This window comes from Haemaphysalis longicornis, unplaced genomic scaffold (genome assembly GCF_048455015.1).
Source record: "Haemaphysalis longicornis isolate Haplotype H1 unplaced genomic scaffold, Haemaphysalis longicornis Haplotype H1 scaffold_9, whole genome shotgun sequence".
Lineage (NCBI taxonomy): Eukaryota > Metazoa > Arthropoda > Arachnida > Ixodida > Ixodidae > Haemaphysalis > Haemaphysalis longicornis.
Window position 1 is genome coordinate 169,338,796 of NW_027526460.1, and position 17,218 is coordinate 169,356,013.

General features: G+C 47.7%; 1 protein-coding gene and 1 non-coding gene across 8 annotated transcripts in view; one reads left to right on the forward strand and one right to left on the reverse strand.

Annotated features, from left to right (window-relative positions):
* The window catches only part of Hdac11 (Histone deacetylase 11), a 98,336-nt gene that overhangs the window by 48,179 nt on the left and 32,939 nt on the right, over positions 1-17,218 (reverse strand). The gene's annotated exons all lie outside the window — the stretch shown is intronic.
* On the forward strand, positions 5,207-5,278 carry Trnaw-cca (transfer RNA tryptophan (anticodon CCA)). Its single transcript has one exon. It is a non-coding gene; the product is annotated as a tRNA-Trp (tRNA).

Sequence of the window (17,218 nt, forward strand, 5' to 3'; positions counted from 1 at the left end):
AATGTCTAACTTGTGTACCACGCCTGAAATCATCACGATGTCGGGAGGTTAGCTTTAAAATGCGTGATGCATTTGAAACAAGGGTTCATTTAACTCCGTATTGAATAACATTGTGTGTTACTATGATGGGATGAAAGTGTTCAAAATGCAGTGCTGTTTGTTCACAGTCAGAAGCACGATGTTTCCTGATGACCTGACGGCTTTTCTTAGCAAAGGCCAGGGCCTTTACACGATCGGAGGTGAAAGTAGTCAACGATTTCTGTTTCCCCCGGTTGGTGTTCTGATATTTAGTCTTGAAAACTTTGTTTCGGCCCTCTGTACCATTATTTCTGTACCATTATTTGTGTACCATTATTTACATTGAAGTCAAGCCTGTATATATGCTCTTACCTACATGTCTTTGACGGCCAGCCATTGGCATTCTATGTACGACCTCTTGCAAGCAATGTTGCAATCATTGAAGGTCTCCAAAAGAAAAATTTGCGATTTCAGTTCTCAGACTAATAAGTACAGCATCCTTTAACTGCACATAGCAGTCCATCTTTTTAAGCCATAGGTGCGAAGCTTGCTCCTGGTGGAAGTCGCATAGGACAACTTTGCGTAGCGGAAAGCACCCGTTCAAAGCATTTGTTTCAGCTTGAGTGTAGTCACCATTGAATATTCAGCACACAAGTCAGTATTCCATTTCCCGAACACTTTAAAGGCTTTAGGTTCGCAGGTTCTTGTCTCGAACTGCGACAAAAGCCCCAAAGGTCAAGTATATATCCAAGTGATGTGTTAAGAAGCGGCAATGCGTAACATATTAGTAGCCTTTGAGGCATGAAGCTGGTTCTAGTATTTGGTATTCCTCATGGAAAATATTCTTGATTTAATTTGGTCTGTCCATTTATTTCATTTATTAGCAGGAAAAAATACAGGGAACCGTGCCTCAAAGGTAATGACGGAGTTTAGTTGGCAAGAACTTTGGAAATTAGAGGCGCACAACGGTGTGTTCTCCAGACTCAAGCCATCCACTTCAGAATTCTTGAATGTTTATGCACTACACCTGATAAACGGCTGTGGTCTGAATTTAATTTCGCGTGATTTCATCTCTGTTGTACAAATAATTAGTGCTGTGGTGTTTGGTAAAGTTGCCCAGATTTGTGATTTTTTCACAACTCGGTATCAAACTGTGTGCACTTTCCAGTCTTGAACGACTCCTGCAGATGCTTATCGAAAGCTAGAAATTAGGTTATCGCTATCTTTCATAAAATCTTGTAAATTTGGTCTCCTGTGGATCGTTATGCACATCGGGATCCACGATATTACTTGAGTGAGTGAGAAAAAAAAACAAAAAACATGTAGTTGAGCCAAAAAAAAAAAAAAAAACGTGTGTGGCATTTCCCTTTTTCAGAAAGCCGTGAGTTGTCGCTGCTCGGCTTAATTGTGCGGCCAAATTTTCTTGAATTTCAGGCCGCGCGAGCTGATCAGCCCGCACTCTCATTGCTTCGCGAATGGGGAAGGGCGGGTGCATGGGCATGCCTAGCGTCACTAAATAAAGGCTTTTTACTTAGTGACGCTAGGCATGCCCATACTAGAGTGTACTAGAAGTTTTAGAGTGGCCCGACCGGCCGCCCGGAGAGGTGCTCGTTTCGCGCAGAAAATAGCGGCGGCGCTGTAGTCAACGACAACTGAAAGCGAAAGCGGCGGCTGGCCGCGCGCACGGCCGCGCGCGGGCCAGGAAACGCTGCTGCTTTACGCGCAGAGCGCTCGAAATTAGGTCTGCGGGTAGTCCAATTGTTTAAATATACTGTAGGTACAGTGGACTGTGGGTAACGAAATGAAAAATAAACGCTGCAGCTCATTTTGCGTTAGTTTTGCCTTTCCCGCTCGACAACAACAAGGAAAATTACGGATTTTCCTTTGCAGCGTTTGTAGAGGATTGTAAATAAAGTAATTGCAGCGACATTTTCGCTTTTTCAATTTCCCATAAAAAAGTATTTTGCGTGAAATTGCCTGGTATGATCCAGTTCATGATTGCTTTATGATTGTGTCCTTATTGTGCTGCTTGATGGACATAGTTGGTCGACGCAAAGGACATGAAAAAGTATATGAGGACTTGGATGATAGCTTCTAAGATTAATTTTTTATTTATTGTGTTGCAATTTACGCTCGGACTGCAGTTATGTGGGTTAATATCATAAGTTGCGTTTGTTTTTTATTGCGTGAGTTGTTATTATAGCAGTATTTAAGAATGGCCCGCTTGGGATAATTACGGGTCACCGTGGTGGCCGATCAGAAAATGACACGCGCAAGCGAGGTATCCTTTTAACTAAAAAGGGGTTAGCCCAGCGGTTAGCTCAGTTGTCCCAATGACCGTCTTTCATAGAACTATTCCCGCAACGTTCTATTAATCGCACCACCTTTCACCTAATTATGTCAAGAAAGGAGTTGAATCAAATTAATACAAATTTAATTCACAAGTATGCTGATGGTACAATTACACGCACATAAAACAAATTCAAAACATAGATAAGAAAATATATTGACCGCGACAACAATGAACTCCCAGATGGCGCGTGACAACAGCGTTCTTGACAATAACAATGACAACAGCGTTCTTGAACCTCTATAGGTTCAAGAACGCTAACATGGAGGTTCATATAATTGGAACTGGAACAAAATACACATTTTGTTTTCATTTTCGATAGCCCAGAAAATGAAATGTAACGCGGGAAATCATGCACAAGGTCTACACAGGTAAAGGTTTAGGAATAACGCTAACATGGAGGTTTAAATTGACATTTTTGGCCAACGCATTTTCATAACGCGCCCTCGATCATTAGCGACGGCTAAGTTTAAGGTGTTGCTCCACCTTCGCATGTAATCACTGAACTTGATTAAACCTTTTATATAGAAATGAATCCGTGCCACAATGTATACAGAATCCAACCAAATTTGCTGTGAAGGTCTCACGTGCTGGTCGCAACCAACCCCGTTAAGGTGTTTGCTGTGAAAAAGGGCTGCGGCACATCCATAACGCTGTCATGGTGGAGCTCCTTGTTGCTGAAGCAACCGGTAAAAACGTCCTAGAGATCGCTAATAAACTTTCAAACATGCACGGAAGGATTCAGAAGCCCCCCCCCCCCCCCCCCCAAAAAAAAAAAAAAATACAAGAGGTAGTAAACACAGCGGCATCTTCTCCTGGCATGCAGGATTGGTCATGCAGACTTGGCACTTCGTTTTCAGTACACACTTCCTTACCAAGTGCCTGCAATATGCGACATAGCAGGTTAATAAAATAATTAAGAAAGCCCACTAACGACAGTACAAGCATCAACGGCAGCTAGGGGAAGCCCAAAAGAAGGCTCTTGGTATTTTTATTCCAAATGAGAACGTAAAAAAACGTAAAAAAAGACAGCCTATATAGGATGTGCGCTCGCCGCTTTTGCTTCATGCGCAGAGTCAAGAAGGGGAAGGGAAAAACGTTCCTGGTGCCTGTCCGTCAAATTAATCCCTCGTTAACTCGAACTCTGCTATCTCAAAATATATTCTCGAAACTTTTTCTCACAGTGTGTTTACCTCCCATAGGCGCTAAGCATTACCCCCTTTATCTCGAAACGTTTTTTCGGAGGACCACGGATGTCTCGAAATACTGGCAGAGAGGACACAAGGCAGAGTCCGCTGCAGGCAGCTGATAAGGTCCCCGTTCGAATGATTACTCCCGCCGAACGCGGTCGTGAAGTGCAAGTTTACGCGGACTACGCGTCCCCGTTACCGGAATGCTGTCTGGCGCGTGCATCATTGCTGTGGACGACGCAGCTGATCATGCGGACGAGGAGGAGCCTCCAGAAGTGCGTGCGTCAGCTGCGTCTGCTTTGTAACAAGGTAGAATGTAGCGGTGGCGACCACCAATTCACGCGATGCATTGAGAAGCTCGGGTACGCTTTTCTGGGGTGCAGATGCGAACGCGAAACAGCCGAGCGCAACACAGTTCTTTCTTCTGCAATAATAAAAGTTTCTTTTTCCTGCTAATTATTTTGTCTTCATTAAGAAATCTCCCCTGTGCAATAGCGCTTTTGTTAGCACCACTAGCTGTTATTTCAGGGACCTGGCTACAAATTTTCTGCATTTGACTTAACTCGAAACTCTGCGCTAATCTCAGAATTTTCAGCTAATTTTACGACTATGAGTTATCGAGAGGTTACTGTATATCAACAATTAACGTTTTCAGAAAACGCATTAAAAATGAGAAATTATCGTTCAAGCGGAGTCATAACGTTTCTGCGTCTACTTTCTAAATCAGCTGACCGAAGGTGTAGGTTCGATTCCCGGCGGCGGCGGGGCCGCTTTTGTGATGGAGGATAAAAGCGAAAAACGCGCGTGTCTTCGAGATTTCGGCGCACGTTATAGATCCCCAGGTGGTTAAAATTAATCCGAAGCCCCCCAGTACCGCTTGCCTCATCGCCTGTGTAGTGCCGGCGCGTTAAACTTCATAATCCAAAATAAATGAGCTTCGCAAGCGCAAAACACCACCGCGAGCAACGCAAATTTTGCCGCGCGCAGGCTTGCAGCTGGTGCCGGGGAGCGCCGGCTGTTCAGTTGTTCACGACAGCAGCGCCGCCGCTATACCGGTTTTATTTTCTGCGCGAAAGTCGACCCGGCGGAGCAATGGGAGAGGCCGCCGCTCGGGCCACTCTAAAACTTCTAGTACACTCTACCCATACCCGCCCTTGCATTGGCAAGAGCGTAGCCAGGGGGGTTTCGGTGTCAGAGCACCCCCAGAAACTTTCTAAGCGGCAGACGACGTGCAAACCATAACCTCAAAAACGACGCTCTCGCCAGCTCCTTCGAAAAGCGCGCTCACACTTGCGACGAAGCGACACGATTTCTGTCGCGGCAACAGAAATTGGTCGAGACCAAACGACAAAAGTGATCGCCGGGCAACGAAAGCTTCGGAGCGAGTGCCGAAGACGCATGAAGGCCAAAACCTATGTTGACTGCGTGTGAAACAGGAACAACCTACGCGCCCCACTGCCGCAGGGCACACGCGAATCGTAACACGTAACGTTGTTTTCCCTCCCACGTAGCGGCCAGTGAGGTGACCGCTTTTTTGCCGCCAGCCATTTGTTGTGTGTTCCCAGCCCGAAACGACAACCGCCCGTTCGTGCACAGACAGCGGACATCACGGCCACCTAACCGTTGTCTTACGCTAGCCATTTCAGCTGACTCGGTGGCGCAACGGTAGCGCGTCTGACTCCAGATCAGAAGGTTGCGTGTTCGAATCACGTCCGGGTCAAAGTTTTTTTTTTTGTAATTTATTATTAAAGCCCAACTTCTCGACAGCAAATGCAATACCTTCCAATCGTCTGCAAATCCAACACTGTACTCGCTGTATATCTAATCATGTTTGGTCATCACATCCTGGCATTACTGGTAAACTCAAGTGACCATATTCCCTCAGTCCCAGCTAGCCGGACGATGGATTGGCGGCGGCGGCGGGGGTTCAGGAAGAACGTGGCATATAGCTTAAATGGCAAATAGCACTTTGTATAACTACACCTGCAACGTGCGGTTTTCCTGGTCCGTTCCTGGCCAGTAACTGACATTAATTCTTGAATGAAATGTGTGAAAATGCAGCAACTATTTTTGTTAAATCTCGAGGCAGTACTCGAGAGGCATCGCTGCATCGTTTACTCCATAGGCGTGCGCATGGGGAGGGGGGCAGTAGAGAAGGGGCGTGTGCCCATTAAAGTTGCTCCATACATTTACTCAATCGGGCCTGTCCCATATGGTTATGGAGATGATGGCAGCTGAAAAACCGTCATGTTGCCTCTCGAAATCTCTTTGCTTTCAGCCCCCGAAAGGCAGAGACCAAAAGCAGGCTGCTGTGAAAAACGCTTTACCACTTTTCCTTTTTGCACGCACACCGGAGCTTGTCCTCTTTCTAGGTACTTTTCCTCATAAAAAACATGCGTAGCACCGAGCAAAACAAACGCGTAAAAGTAGTTTCAGAAGAGACAATATTAACTTTATTAATTCTTATGCATTAATTTAAAAAGCTAGCGTTCGAACGGTACCCTCGGTAACCACGTTGTTGTATGCGTCGCAACTCCATCTTTACAACCATCTTTACAACCATTCCTCGCCTTCGCCTGCGTTCTGACCGTGGGGCCTTCAGAGGGGGAAGGGGGCCCTGCAGTGACACTTCTCCTGCCCCCCCTCCCCTAATCGAGAACCCTGCGCACGCCTACGGTTTACACACTGCGCGCACTTCCATGCTGCTTTGATGTTTCCTAATCCATGGACTTCTACACATCTATTCACCCCCTTTCATTGGGCCCGGGTTAGCAGTACAAATAAATAAAATAAATAAATAAATGGCCCTCATTTTTGCTGTTGTGTCTGTAGCACCGCTCTGATGAATAACATGGTGCGTATTATATGACGAGGTAACAATGCCGAACGTGAAAAAACAAAAACCGTGGTTAAGGGGGGACGTGGCAAGTAAAACTATTTTTGTTAATTATGGACCAAATTTAGTCAAATTAGGAGATTTTATGTAGTTAACTAACCTAATAACAAAACTTAAATCGGTTTAAAAATATTTTCTATACTTTTTGAGTTACCAGACTAATTGCCTTCACCGAGCTGTCGCAAGATTGAGGCAAGAACTCAATATAATTTTTGTCAGCCTCACCACGAAGGTTCATTCTGTGCAAGGAAACTATTTGATTATTGCTCTATTTCCTTTCAATATCCAAAAATAAAGACAGAAGTTTCACTTTCTTCTTGACATGAGACTATTTTTGATTTCGAAAGGAAGGTGAAACTTCTCTTGTTCTTTCTTTATGCCTAAAGGATATAATGCAATAATCTAATATCTTCCTTGTACAGAATAGACATTTCTGATCACACTGACGCAAAAATCTAGTTTACTCCCTGCCTAATTAGTTATAATTATGCTTATTGCAAGCTTCAGGCAATTAGCCTTCTAATTTAAAAAAGTATAGAAGGTATCTTTAATCTGATCTCAGTATTTTTGTTAGAATGGTTAGCTACGTACATAAATGCTCCCAATTTGATTCAATTTGGTCAATAAAAAAGTGGTTTTACTTGCCACGTCCCCCCTTAAAGTGAACGCTAACAAATTTAGTGGCTGCAATGATGCGCATGGCTTTGGCTGAGAAACTAAACCTTCTAATATATAGTGGGTACATTTTCGGCAAAAGATGGACCACACGAGTAAGAAAAACATAGGACGAACGCTAGACATCAACTGGATTTATTAGAAAATACACATACACACCGTGACAGCGGCGCACGCGCAGGGGAAAAGAGAGAAAGAGAAAGGGACACTTATTAATCAGCATGTGGGCGGGTTAATCTTTACTGCGGGAACCTCAGTTCTGTAGTGGACAATGCCAGGGAAGGGGTGCTGATGCACTCGTGGCCTTCTTGGTGGATAGAATATGCCTCGTAGGTTTCACGTTCGCGTTGGGAGCGTGCCCTGTGCAGGACCTGTGTTTTTTCTAATGCTGGAGTGCATTTGCACCTGCGACAATGGTCGGCCAAGTGCCCCCCTCCCATTACAGCCAATAATGCTGAGCCTGCCATTCAGGCATCGCCCCGTCTGATCAATGTGACACTTACGGCAGTCCAGCGGAATGCGACAAACTACACCAGTTCTGCATGGCACAAAGCGCGTGGCGTGCTTCTTCGAGCACTCAGGTCTTTTTGTTTCATTGTTCACCTTGTGGCACATTTTCGCCAACTTGTGGGGAGCCGAAAACACAACGGGCACGCCGCATTTTCCCGCCACCTTTTTGAGGCCATGCGAGAGCTGGTGGATGTAAGGGACCACCGCTGGTCTCACTCTTTCGGACGGATCATCTCCCTCAGCGTTGTGTCTGGCGCCTTTTATTTCGGCGACAAGGCTCTCAGCCGCACTGGCAATGGTTTCTTGGGGGAAACCTGCACTTTGTAAGCGCTTGACCTGTGTCATGACGCTAATGCCAACCTGGTGTTCACAGGGCTTATCTAGAGCAAGGCGCAGGCAGTTCTTTGCTATATCCCTTTTTATAATTTTTCAATGGGCCGAATCATAACTCAAACTTTCTTTTTTAGATCGCGGATTGTACCTCCAGAATATGTTTTCACGGTTCATGCATATGCATATGTCAAGGTACTGCAGACACCCGTTTTCTGGCATTTCGTACGTGAACCGAAGTCCTTCAGCATTTGCTCTAAAAACATCTCGAACACTGTCGACAACAGGGGCACTTACTAGACATTCATGGTGGTCAGCGCGAACGGAAACAACACACAAAGAAGAGAATAGACGACACAGGCGCTGTCTAGCAACTGAAATTTTATTGGAAAAACACGTGTTATTTAAGCAACAAAGGAGAGATAAAAAATTGATCCGTGTTCGTGGACTGTGCGCATTTTACCCGGAATATGATCGATGTATTGAAACAGTTTAAACAAAGGGGAAAAGGCCTGACTTTCACATCTGAAGTTCCAAAAAAGGATGTGTTGCAATTCCTAGACCTGTCCTTGCAATTCCAGAAGGACCATGTTTGCTGGTCATATCTCCCCCGATCTGTAAAGCCGTTGTTAAGTTTTCATTCCGCACACTCAAAGATTGTAAAAAACGGGTTGGCCACATCTTGTCTCCGCGCAGCACTAACGAAGTCATGTGCGCATGTCATGCAAGCCGCTTTTCTGCGCCAAATGGCCAGACTGGAAGCGGCAGGTTTCTCGCGCCTGACCCTTGCTTCTGTGTCGCAGAGACTGTTTCATCGCTTGAAGCGAGAACAAAACACTGGCCAGGAGGTGGTAGCACCGCTTTCAGACAGGAGAAAACGGTTCGCCGTAATTCCCTATCTACATGCTGTTTCACACCGCCTCAAAAAGATTGTCGGGCAGTACGACGTGAACGTCGTCTTTCGGGCAGGCAACAGCTAGGCTGGGGAGTGTGTGTGCCAGCACTGATAGAAAGGTGCAGGGCGGAGGAGCAGCCCGTGATGGTGATAAGTGCTCGGTAAAGCACGAAACGCGTTTTACCAAATGCATCAGCGGAGTTGTGTACTCCATCCCGCTGCTTCCATGCGGTGGCCAATACATAGGCCAGACAGGGCGGTGCTTAAATGTCCGATTGAGAGAACATGCTGGGTCTCTCAAGGGAGTGCCGTCCTCACACCTGTCCCGCCACTGCAAGGAATGTGGTTGCGCTCCCTACTTTGAAAAAACGGTCGTGGTGATAACAAGCAGAAGCCAGCGCACGAGGCAAATTGCGGAAGCGTACAGAATTATAAAAAGTGGCAACACGTGCGTGAGCCACCCATCTATCGCACTATTAGATTAGGAAGTAGATTTTCTTGACAAGTTGTGTGTGTAAAGTGCGTATGTGATATGGTTGTGTGACTCGTGTATGATTTCATCAATTTTTTATCTCTTCTTGGTTGCTTAAATAACACGTGTTTTTCCAATAAAATTTCAGTTGCTAGACAGCGCCTGTGTCGTCTATTCTCTTCTTTGTGTGTTGTTTCCGTTCGCGCTGACCACCATGAATGCTATCTAACTCGCCCAATTTGCTACCTTGTTGCATTTACTAGAGGCTCGACCCCTTTTAAGATAACCAGGTAGTCGTCAACATATCTAAAAACCGTGGCAACTCTTGCTGGGTCAAGGCACGGGGCAGTACGCTTGTCAAAATAGGATAAAACCAAGTCACTGAAATTCGGTGCACATTCCTTCCCTCTGAACAACCTAGTCATTTCCAAAGTGCACCACAGTTGAAGAGAGATAAAAACTGAGCAACTCTAAAAAATTGTCGACTGACACCCCTGCGGAATTCTGGAAGGCCACCGGCCCGAAGTCATCTAAGAGAGACTAAAGGGTTAGCCCTCTCCTAGTCTCTCTTGTTACCGTGTGCCAAGCCAGATTGCTTACCTTCGCTTTGAACAACCACCTCGTTGCACCCGAAGTGCAGGCTATGTTTTCGCCATGCAACCCTTCTCCTGGACATGCGAAGGGGATCATGAAGATTACGTCATCTGAGAGTGTGCCTACGTGCGTTCGCCAGTTCCCAAAGCACTGGCCATCAACGCAGTGAAGCCCTTTTCCGGACTGTCAGTCGTGAAGCCACTTTCTGTGGACTAGGTGGCTGCCGTGGTTGTGCACCTGGCAAAAATCCCCAGATAGGACTGAAACGCCGCCTGGAAAGGTGACGTGCATTGGGCAGTGTGATGTGCCACAAAGTGTTGATTCGGTATTGAGATGCGGGCCAAAGTATGCGACAGAGCCTAACGAATCCCCTGTAGCGATGTTGTCCTTGGTTCGGAATATTTCAGATAATGCAACTGCAGATAATAAGGAGAGGTGTGTCTCGGAAGGGGTCGATTGCCTGCTGTCGAAACGTAGTGGGAATAAACCTCGCAACCTTGTAAAAGGCAAAGGTGGCTACCTGAAGGAAAATGATTTGGCTTTGCTGGTGTCAGACAAAGGAGGAGGTTTTGCCGTCATGCCCAAAGGCGTGTTTCATGAAAAAGCGGGGCTAGCTGTTGCCAAAAATTTTGTCACTTCAAAGAATTCAGGTGCTCAATTGAAGAAGAAAGCCATCAGCCTTTGCTCAGAGTTGGATTTGTCTAGTGTTAGCAAGTGTATTTCCAGAGCGAAGAAAGATTCGTTGAGTGTTTTCTTCTTAGTAAAAATGCACAAAATCGACATGCCTTTCCGAGCTATTGTAACCGAGAAGGATTCGTGGCAAGGAGCATTGTCTAAATTTATTCAGAAGTATCTGAAGCTTTTACCAGTCAATGACCCGTTTTTAGTGCACAACTCCCAGCAAGTTTTGGAAGTTCTATGTGTACAACACTTTTGTGGGGAATCGTTTTATGCGTTTTCAGTTGACGTTGAGGATCTTTTCTATTCACTGCCTCAGAAGGCAATTATGGGTGCAGTTAGAGAGTGCATATAGATGACTTCGGGCCGGTGGTTTGGGACAAGGTTGGGGACAAGGTTGGGACAAGAAGCTGGTTTGGGACAAGGCCGGATTACAGGTAAATGGGGAACACTGCAGAGACATTTGAGGATTGCGGAAGGCATAGTGTTCTTTGGTGAGGGCAGAGGACACCTGCAAAAAATGCTTCAGGATGTGCACTTCAAAAGCTTGGTAGTAGGGCTAAACATCACTAGAAACAAATTGAGAATAATAAAATAAACATGCAGGTTATTGACGCTGTTCAGCCTAGGATGCTATATAGATAACTACCTTGGGGACAGGTTGCTGCTCAAGCCTCTCAGGATCGAGCAGGGGCAACAGGATCATGGAACTACCTACGAGCACAGTTCGAGAGTCCAAGAAAGCGACAGAAGAAACAGCCCTGCCAGCAGCGATACCTACTGCACAGACAGACGGCAACCACGTCACAATAAAAGCCCTTCGGGAAATGTTGAAGCACGCAGCAAATCACATTTTTTCCTGCACAAATCGACAAAGCTAAGAGCTTGATGAGAAAGCATTTGATCTTCTGAGGCAAGGTAGAACGCGCCTACCGCAGACCAGGCTTAGCAGCTATGGTTAACGGCGAGAGCCATCCAGGCATTAACTCCCAGGACTAACACGCGCGCCAAGTAGACCATGGCAGTGGGAGCTGCCGCAGGAAGACAGTGCACAACCAGACACACCTGACGCGGCCTACTGCCCCCGCACTTCAGGAGACTGGAAGAAGACCCACCGTACGAGGTCTTTGAGGGTGGCACTGGGGGCCACCTTGGTGGAAAAGGCTGCAACAGCCACACAAAACACCAAGTAGAAATTGTCCCCCAAAAACTGAAATACACTGGCAAGTGCCCCATATTTGTGGTCAACCTCTGCAGTCTACCCCGACAAAAAAGCCACGCCCTCAGTCTGCCGAGCTCCTCCATGGCATATCCGACCCAGTGAAGATGAACCCTTTAACTGTCGTTGGAGACATCAGTGAGCGTGACCCTATCCGGGGACACCCAACAACAGATGGTCTGGAACTCAAGCTCCAAACAGACCCAGCAATGCCTTCAAGAATAGGCAATAGCACCTTCAAAGACAAAATCCCCAACCATCAAAGGTGTACAGGACGACTCGTGGAAGAACCTTCAAGAAACACTAGGCAGTGACCACTGCATAATACGCATGCAAATACGCTGCACTCACTGGAAGAAGAATAGGACAAACCAAAATTACCGATTGGAACGCATTCGGGGCAGAAAGCAAGCATCAGCTAGGAAAAACAACCTCACTGATGGAGTGCTGCCACACCCTTGGGGACGTGAGCGAGCAACGTACCAAGTGCACAGAACTCCCGAAGGGAGGGAGACCGTCCAAGTCGTCTACCCTTCCGAACCCATTTCGGGCATCACATCTCTCTCTCCCTCAAATTTCTTTCCCGAAGTCGACCCGACGGGGCGTAGTCGAGCGCCCAGGCTCCACTGGGAGCGAGTGAGCGACTGACTCTCTAGCTGCAGGCACTCAGCCCGCACGGGCACATTACGAGCCTTCCAGAGCCCTCAAAGATCCGGCCAAACCTAGGAGGGAGACCAACCGAGCACTGGTACGACTTGTATGCACGTTCCAAGGCACACAGTCCCAACTACTTGACAAAGCAAAGCAAATGCTTCGGGAATTATCACCGACCAGTGCGAGGAACAGAGAACTCCAAGGGGAGGCGCATGCAGCCATACAGATTACAACCAAAAATCCAGGGGCATGGGAAACGTCACAACACGCAACTTAGGCGACGCACCGTCCAAGAGCTCACTGCACTAACACACACTGGGAAGCGGAGACTGTTCCAACGCAGTGGACACATGCAGAGGTCATACTCACTCCCAAGTTCAGAAAGAGCCAGTTGAAAACCTTAGACTGATTTCGCTCACGTCTTGCCTTGGCAAACTGTGCGAGCAAATACAAACACAGTGGCTTGAAAAATACGTGCAACAGAACCTTTTTTCGCACCTTTCACTTAAAAGCGCACAAATATAACACGGACACATAAGATGAAAATAAGCGCTAACTTCCAACTGAATTTTATTGAACCTAGGTGAAATATGTACCATTAAAAAGAGAAGAGATACAGAAAAGGTTACATTTATGCAAAAGATTAGAATAAGAGAAAAGGTTGGTGCTGTCCCACAGGTGTCACTCACTACCCCAACCGGCTCTTTTTTAAGAAAGCTGCCTCCTTTTCCGACAAGGCCATTGATGTCGTACTGACACATTCGAAATCGTCTAGTTGCACCTCAGCCACCTCAACTATCTCACGCATGCACTGAGCAGAATCATGACACAATATGGCTGAATTTTTAAAGTATGGCTTACACCCGCAGCATTCAATTAATGGGGTCAGATGAGAGGTTTCCATTTTTTTTTGTACGTTGTTCAGATGCGCGCATAGCCTGGAGCTGATGCACTGTGCCGTCTGCCCAACATATGCCCTTAAGATGAACGTTGTGGAACACCAACTAGCCCAAACGCAACCTTTTTTCCTCACGCCATGTTCGTATTTCGAGCAAATCTTTCCGCATAGGATGTGCTCCTCCAACTGAAAGAGGAATGTAGCCCCAGAGGTGAACGGATAGTCACGGCCCTCGGCATCAAAGGGGCTGTCGATAACGTCAGGCACGAGGCCCTGCCAACAGGCCTAGAACGGTGGCAAACCAATCCACAGCTATGCCCAGGTGTTTCTCTCCAGATTGGCATAAATGACGCTCGCACGACACATTCACAGTCCCTAACAAAGGGCTCTGTATATTGTTTAACAAGGCGATGATCGGCCAAGCCAGAGAGTTGCAAGACATCTTGGACACAAGACATGCCATGTACATGGATGATATAGCAATCTGGTTAACCAACGGCTCCTTGGGAGCAAGGCTACATGCGTCGAACAGTACGCCCACGAACGAGGCCTCAATGCTCAACCGAAAGATCTGAAATAATTCAGGTCTGGCAGCACGAGCTGAACCGAAAGATCTGAAATAATTCAGGTCTGGCAGCACGAGCTGAACCGACTAGTTCCAGTGGATTCACATCTCTGCCTCAGGGTACACCTCGAGGGCAAAGAGATATGAGAGAAACAACGGTGCGAATAGTAGGGATGTGGATTTAATCCAACCAGCGGAGCACCTTAGCCTTGCTCGAATCCTCGACTACACAAGTTGCTGGGATGATAAAGTGAGTCGCAAACCAACGTGAGGAAGACACTTTGAAGCTGGTGCGCAGCTTGGTAGTGAGCAGGCTACCAGGGCATGAACCTTTCCAAAGAGCTACAGGCAGAAATAATCATAAGAAAAGCACACAGTACGGCTCTAAGGCTACCGATATGCGCATCAACAGAAAAGCCACTGGCCTTAGGCGCCCCCACAACACATTTCAAGAAGCAGGCCCAACTCAAGGCCTTAACTGAGAGGCTGATGCAGACCCCAATGGGTAGGATGATCCTGCATCAGCTGGGTTACGCGTAAAAAATCAGAGAAATGTCCAAAACAGCACACATCCACTGAGAGTTCCACATCTCCCAGAGAAAATGTAGCTGGTCCTTGCTGGTTTATGGCCAAATTCCCAGCTGGGCGCTGCTGGTCCCAGGTGGGACGAGCTGGGACCAGCCACCACTTGCTCAAAAACATGGATCCCAACCTTCGTTACAAGCGAACTTCACATTCTTCTCCAAGAACAACACGTGGACGCAGCGATACCAAGGAAAGGACACAGGGTGGCTTACCAGCTCGCTGGGCTCTGGCAGTCGCGGCGCTGCCCGACAACCATGGCATCAGAACCCTCCACCACACGAATCCCTGACAAGGGCAGGAGCCATGGACAGGCATGTTCCGGTACTTAAACATGCTGAGCAAAATCTGCCCGGCTCCATATGCAGACGCATGCCCACTGTGCAATTAAACACACACCCTGTACCACAGCACACGGGAATGCCAAAGCACAACGGCTGTGCCCACGATCAGACACACTAATGGAGCAATCGGAGGCCCTGCTGGCCACTGATGGTCTGATTCAGCAGGCAGGCAACGCAGCAGAGGCCGTTGGCGCCAAGGGTACCGCCGCCCCTGCTCAGCCCCTGTAGCATGCGGCACAAAACTCCGCTGGGGTGCCATTTTCCCAGCCAGCCAGGTAGTCAGTGCTGATCGCAACCAGGAGATGCACCTTAAAATTGGTAGGTTTTAGGGTGCAGCTGGCCATCCCTCCCAGATAATGAGTAGTATACGAGGTTACCTTTATCACTAAAAAGAATACAACACACAACCAATGCAAACTGGTGGCCGGTAAAGAAAACCTAGTCAGGTGGGCCCAACAGGTGCCACAGAACGAAGGATGACAGAAGCATCTTGGATCAGGGAACGGGCGCATGTGGACGGCCATGTAGCTCACGTTGCGAGAAAGAAACCGGCCTGCGCTGGGCATCTAGTGCGAGCCATTACTGACTCGACAAAGACTGAGACAACCACAGCAACGAAATCAAGCAATTCAGGGGCTCCGAATGGACTTGGAAAGTGCAGCACAGACTCAGTGGGAGAGTCCTGCAGTGGACGGTGAGGATGGCCAGAGGAGCTGCGAAGTCACGGCCCCTTAGCAACAATGGTCCCAACAGCTGTGTTGTCGCTGTAGTAGTAGTATGCACTGACCAGCACGCACACAAGGCCACGCCCACACATCTTTGGAGAATGGCTGGCTGCTTGGGCCCCCCGGGTCGCTTGTGCACTGCTGGCCCAATCTCGGCCCTCCCTCTTCAGCCCCGACACATCCACACTGCGATCCCACGAGCAGCGCCACATCGCAACATACCCATGGTCTGAGGATGCCTAAGTGCAATTCTAAATGGCTAATCTGAATGCCAAGGCACGAGTTGAATGCCTGAAACAATTTGCTTCCGCCCCTTGCTCTGCAGGGGCTCCATCCTCTAGCCACTGGACACAGTTTGCTTCGCAGTTTGCTTCCCCTTATGCCTCCATCTATCTCCTACATGTTGGGCCACTGCTTTCTCTGCTGTGCCACGGCTATGGAGTGCCTCGCAGAATGAAGCGCCTTGGGCACCGAAATATGTCTGGGAACCTAGCTCTGCTGGCATATAGCACTGAAGAATGCCTCGACACTGTCACGGAAGTGCCGAGTGAGTCCCCACAGCTGCCTCTCTTCACGACACTGCTCTGTCCGAGGGTGAAAACTGTGGGGTTCACAGCTACACCCACAAACCGCCCAGTAGGCCCCTGGGTGACACCCCGACGGGTTCGGCTCGCCGACAGAGCGACGACAAGCTCCAGGCGGCCAGGATGAAGCAGGGGACTTAATCAATGGCCGAGTGGGCCTAGAACAGCACTATTCTCCGGGAGATGCGCATCATGGCTATTTCGCTCTTTATTTGCGCATGAAATGTGTCAAAGTGAGTGGCATGCTGTAGTTCAGCTTTTGGTGATGAGCCCGTATCGCTACGCGAAAAAGCGGCGGCTTGCCAGGAATCACTGGACGGCTGAGATAACTACAGAGGAGCTGTACGCTGGGGTTCGTAGCAAGCACTCTGCCATGGCTTCGAACAAATGAAGAAAAACAGACACAGGGACAAAGCAGGAAGCCCCAATCACATTTGCTGAAAGCAATTTCTTTGTTAACATGACGCATAACTGCACCGCCTTGAAGGTATGGCCCCACCTCACTGTTCCCACGTTTATTGAAGAAGCTTGCGACGTTTTGCTGCATTCGGAAGTCAACAAGAAATTTCTCAATTTTTACGAGTGTACAGATTTAAACATTCCAACAGACGTCTCTCGTATAGCCATAGTTGAGCCAAATTTAGCAACATCGAAGGCAGGTTTGATAGTATCGGTTATTTAATGCTAACTTAGGAAATGAACTTGCCAGTTACAGGCGTGCAAAGCGTTCCTCCCTAATTATCTCCTTGAAAATAATGCAGCAGGTTCCCGAATAACTGTAATATGTTGACAACTGAACCTTGTGATGGTACTGGCATTCGCTCTTGGAGGATGGCTAGAAAAGGCGCAGATCAAAGTTTGATTTTGCTTCCTTTATTTTCCCACCGATGGAACTATCGCAGCGCGACGGGAGCGTATGCATTGCGAGCATCCAAGCAGTAACGACCAGCACTATAAGCCAGTGTAAGCATCCTAGACATCGTGTTGCGTAACGAGCAGTTCGGAAGAGCAAGTCCTAAAAGTAAGGCAGATGTAATAA